This window comes from Falco cherrug, chromosome Z (assembly GCF_023634085.1).
Source record: "Falco cherrug isolate bFalChe1 chromosome Z, bFalChe1.pri, whole genome shotgun sequence".
Lineage (NCBI taxonomy): Eukaryota > Metazoa > Chordata > Aves > Falconiformes > Falconidae > Falco > Falco cherrug.
Window position 1 is genome coordinate 39874229 of NC_073720.1, and position 10677 is coordinate 39884905.

The window sequence follows — 10677 nt, forward strand, 5'->3', positions numbered from 1 at the left end:
TGGAGACAGTGGGGCTGGAGCCCTTGCCCTGCTAGGAGGGCTGCAGGACCAAGACTGGCCCAGCTGGTAGGAGCAATGACTTTGGGGGCACCCAACGGCATCCCCAGCACCAGTGGGTGGGAATGGTGGAGGCACAGCTGGGCTCTTCACAGTGGTGTGTGGCAGGAGGGCGAGAGGCAGCAGCACAGCTGAAAAATGGGATGCTGAGGCTGGAGATAAGAAGCCTCCTCCCCAGAAGGACAGCCCAGCAGTGGAACCAGGGCCTGGGCAGGGTGTGCCATCTCCATCCTTAGCGGCTTCATGCCACAACTGGATGCAGCCCTGAGCAGCCTGGTCTGACCCCCTGTCTGAGTCTGCTCTGGACAAGGGCTGGGATTTACCAGGTTCCTGACAGCCGAGTTACCCTCGGATTCTGTAAATCAACATTAAAAAGTCCTTTGAGAATTAATTTACAAGATGCACACTAGAACACCTAGTAATTCTTGTCTATAATCTTAATAACTTCTTGAAAAACTTCAAATTGTACCCACAGTGGTCATCAGAATTGAAAACACACTTTTAAAATTAATTAATAATAAGAAAATTAAAAATTAATTAGATTAGGAAGAACAAAACTAGTAGTTCTAGTCTAGGGTAGGAACTGGTAAAATAACCTGGTAATACTGTAAAATGGAAACTAACACCTCGCCTGGCTGCTCTCCCTCCTGCATGAGTGGGAGGGTGCATCCCTGTCTCCCACCCCAGCTCCTTGCTGCCTCCTCCAGCTAGAGGACTTAGCTTGCAGGAGCTAGCTAACAGCAGGTGTCTGTTACCTTTGAACGTCTACTTTTCTGATCGTTTCATTGTCCAGAAAGTATAGCAATAAAAGATCCAATAAAAATGGAAAACAAATCTGTCAGCAGTGTGACTGGGAGGTGAAGTGAGGGCTCAGGCAGATGAAGCCTACGAGAGGTGCTTGTGCAGGTCGCAGGTCAGTCATTGTGCTGCTGTAGGACTCACATCATCAGATGAGTTGTAGTGAGTTTTACTTCTGATCTAGTTTTACCATCTCTGAAGACAATATTTGTTTTTATAATGAATTTTTTTTAAAGTTCTTGGTAGCTGAAGAGAGCATAACTCTGCACAAATACTTTGTAGTGTATGACAAATTGGACATTTTGCCTAGCTTTTATTTTAGGTAACTGCTTTTTTTTTTCTTCACTTTGGCATCTATAAAATGGCTTTTTAAAATATTGTATAGTATATAGTGGAGCGTTCTAGGGTTTTTTAATTTGTGTCTGTGTGCTGTGGATGAATGACACTTTTTCTGAGCACTTATTTGGATGAATTAATAACAAAGCCAAAACGAACAGCTGCTTATACTTCAAATTAGATGCAGTTTCCTGCACCTCAATATGAGGCTATTTTGTTAAGAGTCTCTCCTGAATGCGTTGCCTAGTGTCTCCCTGTGGTGGTCTTCCAGTGAGGAAACCTGTCAAGTAACTGCTTATAGTAGACCAGTCGTATATACCTCTCTGGACAGCTGATCTTGAGTTTGTTCTTTCACCAGCGGGGGGAAAAAAATTATATTCTGTGCATTACTACTTTGATGCATGTGTGGACTAGTCTGTTAAGCAGTGTGAGAGCTGGATTTCTGAAGTTTAATAATTCATTGATTTTAGATTTATTTTTTTTTTAATCAGAATGATCTCAAGAGAAATGTTTTCACTTGCTTGTTACCATTCTTGGAAGAAGTTCTCTGTTGTCTGGACTGAGTTCTGTCTGGTGCTGTAAATTCATCCTTAATCCTCTGTTATTAGTATGAAATGACTTTGATAAATTTTATGCTGAAGGGAAGGTTTCAGATTTTGGATTTAAATAATCCTGGAAGACGCTTATATTAGGCCACCCTCAGAAGTCCCTTCTATGCTACATTATTCTATGGCTGTAGCTTTTGAAAGTTGTGCTCTGTACCTGGTAGAGCAGAGTGTGGCATAACTGACTGCAGGCATGTGTGATGCAAGTCACTGCAGAGCTAGTGTGTGATTTTTAACACAGAAGATGAGGAAAACAAGGAAAAAAAACCCACTACCCAAACCCAAATAAAGAGGGGAAATGAATTCTCATTAAAATTATAAAACAGAAAAATAGTTCCATTACCACAATTCTCATCTGTTTGTCTCCCCTGAAAATGTGTCAGGGGTTATTTATATTGAAGACATTGTGTCTAAGAAAATATCAAGGACTGAAGTTATCTTGCTGGTTTTCTTTCTTGTGGAGATAATAACCATTAATTATTATTCTTCAGTCTATTCTGTATCTGAAATCATAGTATTTATATTTCAAAATGAGGTGCAAATTTAATAATTAGAATGATAGTGTCAAACTCCATGGGCAGAATTTAATAATTATTAATAGCTGGGGATTTCTGACTTCCATAGAATCATAGAATGATTTGGGTTTGAAGGGTCCTTAAAGACCATCTAGTTCCTCCCTTGCCATGGGCAGGGGCGCCTTCCACTAGACCATGTTGCTCAAAGCCCCATCCAGCCTGGCCTTGAACATTTCTAGGGATGGGACATCCACAGCTTCTCTGGGAAACCTGTTCCAGTGCCTCACCACCTTCGTAGTGAAAAGTTTCTTCCTTGTATCTAATCAAAATCTCTCCTCTTCCAGTTTATGGCCATTACCCCTTGTCCTACCACTACATGCCCCTATAAAAAGTCCCTCTCCAGCTTTCTCTCGTTTACTTCTTTGGGGCCTGATGATTTTCAAGTGGTGGCTGGCCTTCCTTTTCAATGAAAGATCGGTTTAAAACTGAACATCCACAATCAACAAACATCTTTTAAAAATTTGAGTGCTTCTAATTGTATGCTGTAGACGAACCGGTAGTCTGTGAGCTGGTGCTGTTGTCCGTGACCGCCCTGCACAAAGCCAGAACAGACCCCTGAAAGGCTTGCTTCCTTATAGGACCTTTTCTCTTATCTGTTCTGTACATCTGCTCAGGTTTGCCTGGAAATACTGGATTTAATTGAAAAGAGAAAAAAGTTTTAAATTACAAACAGTAATTTAGGAGGTAGGAAAAAGGAAACCAAGGAGTGTGAGGAGTAAAAAATCCTTAGACCTGTGACTGGGAGCACGAAAACTTGTATCCAGATGATGACACACTTTCAGTCTGTTTTGCAAGTGAGCTCTCTGTGGTCTTTTGATTTGTGTGGTAAATTTTTTTTCCTTTTTTTTTTTTCCCCATGATGGAAAGCAAGTACCGTGAGGCATGCCTGTAGGCCTTTGGAATTCTCCTGAAGGTTATGAGATATTCTTTTGTTCATCACGACATGATATAAACAAGTACTTCTCAAAGTATCCAAAATGTTAGTATCTGTTAAAGCAGGTGCACATTTTTAGGCAGCTTGAACTTTTTAGCCAAACACTGGCTGGAAAGTGATACAAGTATCCTATTATAAGCTGTTTGCTGTGTTTGTAGCTGAAGCAATTTAAAAATGAAAATGTAAAAAAAAAAAAAAGTATTATTTTCTAGTACATGGGGGGGTGGGGGTCTGTTCTTATGTTGTTTTTTGTTTTTTTTGTTTTTTTGTTTTTTTTTTTCTTTTAGATAATCTGTTTACTTTAATGACGTAATGGAAATGTTGTGTAAAGAATATACCAAGTAGGTATCTCCTGTTGCAGCTTTTTGAAGTTTGCAATGAATTGCAGAGAAACTGCATTGTTATAAAACCTTGTGAATCACAGTGGTTGCAGAGGTGCAAAGAGAAAAAAAAGATCATGTCTAAATAAGCAAATAAAAACTTTGTGTTACTTATTGCCAGACTTTAAGTGCTTGCTCTCTGGAAATAAAGTGTAATGAGAAAATGTATGTGATGGTAACATGCTAATTTATTGTAGCTATTTATTCTGTCTTTATTCCTCATTATTTCCCCTGAATAGTAATAACATGCTATTTACTGTGATTATTTTTTAATTGTTTTACTCATATATTTAATTTTCCTTTTATGACCACATATCAGATAGTTTTTATTTTTAGTGGCTAGGCTGAGCTGGTTTATAGACCAGCTTAGGAAAAATTTAGATCTTATGAAGATAAGTGAAGCTTCAGTGATGTCAGAGTGTTTACGCTTAATCCTATTAGACATTTAAGATCAAGAAAAAATGAATGGAGAAATAAATATTTGTATATTTACATGTGTATATGTATTTCTCAACTTACATTTCCAAATCTAAAACCAAGACAGGCAGAGAAGGCTCCTGGGAGCAGAAGCTTATGTTTGGTTTTATAAGTAGTACCTTATTTCAAGTTGCTCATGGCATTAATGTTGAAATATTGTTCAATCCATAGAAAGAGTGTTAGCAGTGTTAACGAAGACTTGACTCACCTAAGCTCCTTCTTAATAGTTTAAAAAATTAAAGATCCAGTTTACATTGACTAACAAGTCTTGTGTATCCATGTACATGCTCTGAAAATTTTAGCTGTGGAACAAGAAAGTCTGTGACCTTCACACTCTTTTGAGGCGTTTTGCTTTCAAAGCTATCAAAACTAAAGACTAAACCTGGGCCATCTTCACAAACAAGCAGAGGTGACAATAATAATTCTGTGGACCTAATAGCCTAGTATTTCCATTCTCTGACTCCAAACACAGACCTGCATTAGCATTCCTTGCTCCTTCAGAACATACCCTTACGCTGATGTGCAGGGTAAGAATACTCTGGCACAGGGATCTTGCCTTTATGTAGAGCTGTTATTATTCTTGGTGAATAAGGTCACTTAGGAAGGTGAAGATGAGTCCTTGTACCCACCTTGATGCGTTCTTTGCTGGGTTAGTTGGCGTGCTGAAGATTCTAATGGCATCTTCTCTCTATTTTAAGAGTAGAACTAAGGAGAATCTAGCCTGGAATGCTGAAATTACTTTCTTGTTGGAAAAGCTGAAGCAGGCTATAATATGTTTCACTGTTTGCTCTAATTCTTTTTCTTTTCCCTTTGAAGACAGTTGTTATGGAGAACCCAAATCTTCAGTAGCTTTACTTCTTCACTTTTCTCTGGTTCTCCAACGTAAGCCAACTTTTGTTATTAGAGGATTCCCAGGCACCAGAAGTTCTTCATGGTCAGATGTGCTGTAGGGAATTGCATTAATGGTCCCTCAAGAGAAGGGGATACAAAACAAAGGAATGAAACAGAAGAGGAAATGTGGCTACTGTGTGTGACTGGATGACTTATAATTTCCAAAGGGGCTGGTGGGAAGCTCTAGGTCTCAAAAAGTTGTCATAGAAAATGAATAAAACTCTGGTAATACCAGAATTTGTGAATGAAGCTTGAGGACAAGTGGAAAGTTACTGAGGCAACAAAGCAGGCCAGGAAGAAAGATTTTAATAAGCTTAGGCATGAAGGTAGATGCATTTGGACCCACCTCATGGAGGTGAGCATACTTGTCCCATTCAATTATCAACATTGTGACAAGGCTGGATTTGATTCAATATAACTGTTCTGGACATAATGACTTTTTGATTTTAGATGTGCATTTTGGTTTGAAGAAAATATTTAACTACTGTTTAGGTATTAGGCTTATTCTAAAAGCTAATATTAAAAGACAGATGTCAATCATTTATGTTCACAATGGAATAACACAGATGTTTTGTTGTATATAAATACAATTTAATCAGAATTCCGGTTTTCAGCCTGTGTGGACCAGGACTACAGAGGCATTTCTGGCACAATGCATTTGAAGTCAGCGGAACATGCCCAGATGCTGAGCATATAGAACATTTAAATATAGGTATGTAAAAGTCTAGGGAAGCTAGAAAGCTTTTACAAGGTCTCAGTCTTAGAATTAATTCATACAAGCCATTAAGAAGGCAAGCCCCTTAGCTATGATTGTTCTCTGTCAACAGATTTGCCAACCTTACTAAAACTCCCTGATGGTTTTTTTCACTGAGGTTCTGAGAGGTCTTCAGAGATGTCCTGTTTCATGCTATTGCATCAGTTGCGTTATGATGCAAGTAGAGTAGTAATGATTTGTCCCGATGTCAGTGCTGGAGTGTGACTATGTAGATGCTAGTTCACCTTTAAAACTGTGGAATGAGTTGGTGAAAACCTAAGCTGAGTAATTAAGAAAATACAGAACACAATGGGTGGATTGCAATGTACAACGTTCTTAAATGATGGTACAGTGTAAACTAGTGGTTTCATTAACTGAGGCACAGTGCTGTTGATTTTTCTGCGGTAGTTAACAGAGGGTACAACTAACAAAATATCAAAATTACAGAATTATATTATTAAAAAACCAGTCAATTAATATCTTTCTGTTAGTGTTAATAGATTCTCAAATAAGGGATGAACTGTGAGTTGGTAAAGAAAATCAATTTTTGTTCAAGTGTTTTTCTCATTGCTATGAACAAGATGCTTCTAGGCTACAGAGATCCTTTTTTTTTGATTTTATTTCAGTACAGACACAAGTTTGTCACTGCAGATCAAATAAACAATGGCTATGAGTTATAAATTAAGCATAAGTTGCTGCTTGTGTCTCTGTAATGTACTGACTGCTGCACTGCAATTTGATTGTGGTACCTCAATGGGAAAGCCATGGTAAAATGGCAGCTGCACAAAAATGTCTGTTAAAGCAGAAGTTTGCCGTAGCTATTTCTTCCATTTTTTAAAAGGAGGGGACGGTAACAGCCACCATCCTCGCTGGTGCATACTGTTGGAGGGTTTCTTATTAGAAGAGAAATTTAATAACCCTGTAAAGATCCCTATGTGCTGTGACTTAATTTGGGTTAAGAAAAAATGCAGTTCACCCAGCTCACATAGATTGCTCTTTGCACTCACCAAACTATCCTTACGCTTCCCTCTGCCCATCATAAGCACTTCTTTATCCCACTTCTCCTGTTTCATCAGCTGTGGGACTATGTGAACCTCCTCTGGTCCAGTCTGCCTTTTTAGGAGATAATTGTATCTGAAGATGTCAGATTTTTCTTGGAAGTCTGGTGTTTATCTGTGTGTCTTCTCTGGACTGTCCTCTTTGCCTGTCTTAACTGTTCTATTCTTTCCCTCAAACAGATACTTTCTGCAGCTCTGAGACTAACATCTCTGTGCATATTTTTTTCTTCCCACTCTGATTTATATATATATATATATATATATGTATGTGTATATATGTGTAAAATCTTTTTGAAAGTTGAGTCATAAGAAGATGTTCCTATTGTGCTATTTTGGGAGAATGAGCAGAAGTACTATTATACTGAAAAGCATTGATGGGCTCATCCCACTTTTTCATTTGGTTTTAGATCTATAGACAAGTACAGGATGCTTGAAGCCATAATTCTGCACCTTGGTTGATTCCATATCTCCTACCCACTGTTTTTCTTTTTGTTCCTACAGCCTTTCCTCCTTTGTTTCATCTTAGAAACATCAGTGTAGTTAATATTATGATGTCCAGACTGTTACCTGGCTCTTTCTGAGTCATGTGAGGTGGAGCATGAGCTAGAGCTTAGAGTTGTCTCAGACCCAGCCTGTTAGAATGAAAGGGCTAGTGAGAATATTTGGTACTCCTCTAGATAGTTAGGGGTTTTGTGACATAAAAAATCTGATTTAAATGTTGAAACTAGAGGCAAGAGTTAACAAATGTGCCTGTCCAAATATATTTTGTGTAAGGACACTTCCTAGACCATTTCCAGCTACTCACTTGGCTTTATAACTGGATAGTGAAGTGATTCTGATACCTGGGCAGAGACTGAGATGGTCTCTGATGGAATTAGTTTCATAGCTCATTTTATTTAATGTCATGATTTTGAGGATAATCTTTAGTCTGATGCTGAAAATATCAGGTGTATTCCATTTGCATAAAGGTTAAAATATTTTTAATTTCCTGGAGACAGTGATTCTAAAAATAAAAAGAAATCATACAGTGTTATAATAGTGGTTTTTTACCACTTAATAATATGGCACTAGAATGCTATGTTAATTATGCCTCCTGTGCTAATGGCCTCGCTGAGTGTGGTGTTGTCATCATAGGCAGCTAGGGACATCACCGTTTATAGCCAGCAGCTGGGGTGTGTGTTCTCTTAACAGCTGCATAATGTCATTGCAGAATGTGTTCTAATAGTAGGAACGCTTCAAGTCAAATTAAGAAAGTTGAGATGCCTGTATCTTTATAATAATGTCTAGTACATTAGGAATAGGGTCTCAAATGTACTGTGTGAAAATCTGTGTTTTCTTGAGGCAATTTATGAATGTCAGACCTTCAGGTGCTGTAATTGCCAGGCCTTTGGATCTTGATGTTCCTCTTGACTAGAAAGCACTGTGTACTGTCAGATAGGGAAGGATGTGGTAAGTCTCAAATTTTGAGGAAGATCAGCTGTTAAAATATTGATTCTACTGGAATCAACTGTTTTACTGCTGGTGTGATAGATGTGTATTCATGTACTCATGCACACAACACTCAACATTGACGTTAAGTGCTGGTAAATAAATATAGAGCTGATTCAGTCCATAATGAAGCCGATATGGAAACTATAGCTAACATGTATGAGGGCATTGTAAGTCCATCCTCTACTTGCCTCCAGTTGCAACCCGAAAGGAGCTGTTCAGGACAACCTCCCTCCCTTTGGGACTAACAACCATGTTCGTGATCCCCTTGGACTGAATTAAGGTGATGACACCAGCCAACCAATTTTGTGATTTATTAGTACACAATACAAGGCATGTGGGTAGATAAAATAACTCAATGGCAATTACTTAACTGGATAACTTAATGGGATAAGCAAGTCCCCTGCCACACATTTCTAAGAAGGAAGAGAGGAGGAGAGGGAGAAAGATACAAAAAGAGAGAGAGGGAGATAAAGAGATACCACCATCCATGGACCTAGTGGCATTCTGTGGGTCATCTTCACTCTGGGAATTTGGTGGTAGGATACCCACCTGAGCTTCTGGTGATACCGTTTTTATACAGTCCCAGTCCCAAAAGATCTGCCCAGTTCAAGAAACTTCATGCATATGCATGGTGGGTGTGAAGCTAAGCAAGGGTAAGTGTGGTCTGATTCTGCACAGGCTGGGTGTATCCCAGGTGGTTGCAGGGGCACTATTTTGTGGTCGCATCAGATGAGACCCTCCCCAAGGTCAACGACCTAGTACCCTTGCACTTGTGCAGTTAGCTGTTTACAGGCACCAAAACCTGCGGATGTAAGGGTGGAAAATGCAGGGCTGGAAACTGCTGTCTCGTTCTTTCTTGTGGATAGAACACCTGCTACGTGCCTGAGTCCGCAAAACTTGCCTCTTTTTGTACCAAGAAATGTTTAAGGCAAATGTGCACTCATCTGTCTGCCACACCTCCACCAGCCCTTGTTCAGTGGGCTTTGTTGATTTTTTTTCTGATATTTTATAGAAATTTAGAACTACAGCTGTGGTATAAGTTTGGGCATTTAGAAGTCCATGTATATCTGGTGTACATGTGCAGATGAGAGATTTAGTGCATGCACAGTAGATCTCATACGTCTAGAAAACAAGGCTTTGCAAACCTGGCTTGTACACGTGTGGTACACCTGGCATGTGATGCACTTGCACTCTTTCAGGCTCGTACACATCATACACAGCACAGTCCAGGACAGGACTTTGTCACAAAAGCTGTAGCTGAATTTAATGAATATATTAATGACCTAATACACCTAGATGATTCCCAGACTTCTAGATCACAGTCCCACATATTAATGTGGTTTTAAAGTGGACTCTTCTACCGACGTGTGGCATGGGCAAAGCCCTACTGCTTTAGGAAATGGAATACGATCTTTATAAGTTTTCCAGAGATACTTGTCAGTATGGATGTAATTTTTTCTCAAAAAAAAAAACTTTAGAGATAAAAGAACAGGAATTCATTCTGAGATAAGCTTGTTGTATATAAAGACAATTTTTTTTATTATTATTTTAGATAACTGTATAAAACCTCTGCATTTGATAAAATAAGTATTGCACAGTTGAGGAAAATGCTTCTAAAAGTTTCTCATATATTCAAGCAATGAAGTCACATGTTTTCACAGGTGCAGTAGGGGATCCTGTTGAATTTCTAAGCATATTTGGAGCAAAATAGTAGTATACTTCTGTGACATTCAAAGAGAAAAGGAAGAAACATCTAAGCTTTGTTGAAAAACTTAAATTGTGTTTGCTACCTGATTTTTTCAGCTCTGATGGATACAATAGCTTTTCACATTTAAATAAAATCTTTGTGCAGTTATCAGCATACTGTTGGACACTGATATTGTCCACCTTCTTACATAGAGAGAACCAAGTCCATACACTTCACAGGATATTAGAGGAATATTCAGAATACCTGAAATACAGATAAATGGCAATGTATCAAAGGTATGTCTTTGAAACAGTTTTAACACTATACAGTAACTAACCTGGCATAGCAGAAATTTGCAAATAATTAAGAAATATACGGAAGTGAAATTATATCCTGGTAGTAAGAAATTCTTCTGTCACATAGTCTTTTAAAATTGAACATCATCTTTCTATGTATCAGAAGAATGCCAGTATGAAACCTCTCTTATGATTGATTATATTTATTAAGAGGACCAATAGTGCTGGAGTCTAGATACAGTTCTCACCATAAGAAGGAACCTTTTGTTCTTACTCAAACTGAATTTCAAGCAGTGACTTGGTATGTTATGAAATACATCCTATAGTTTACGGTAAAG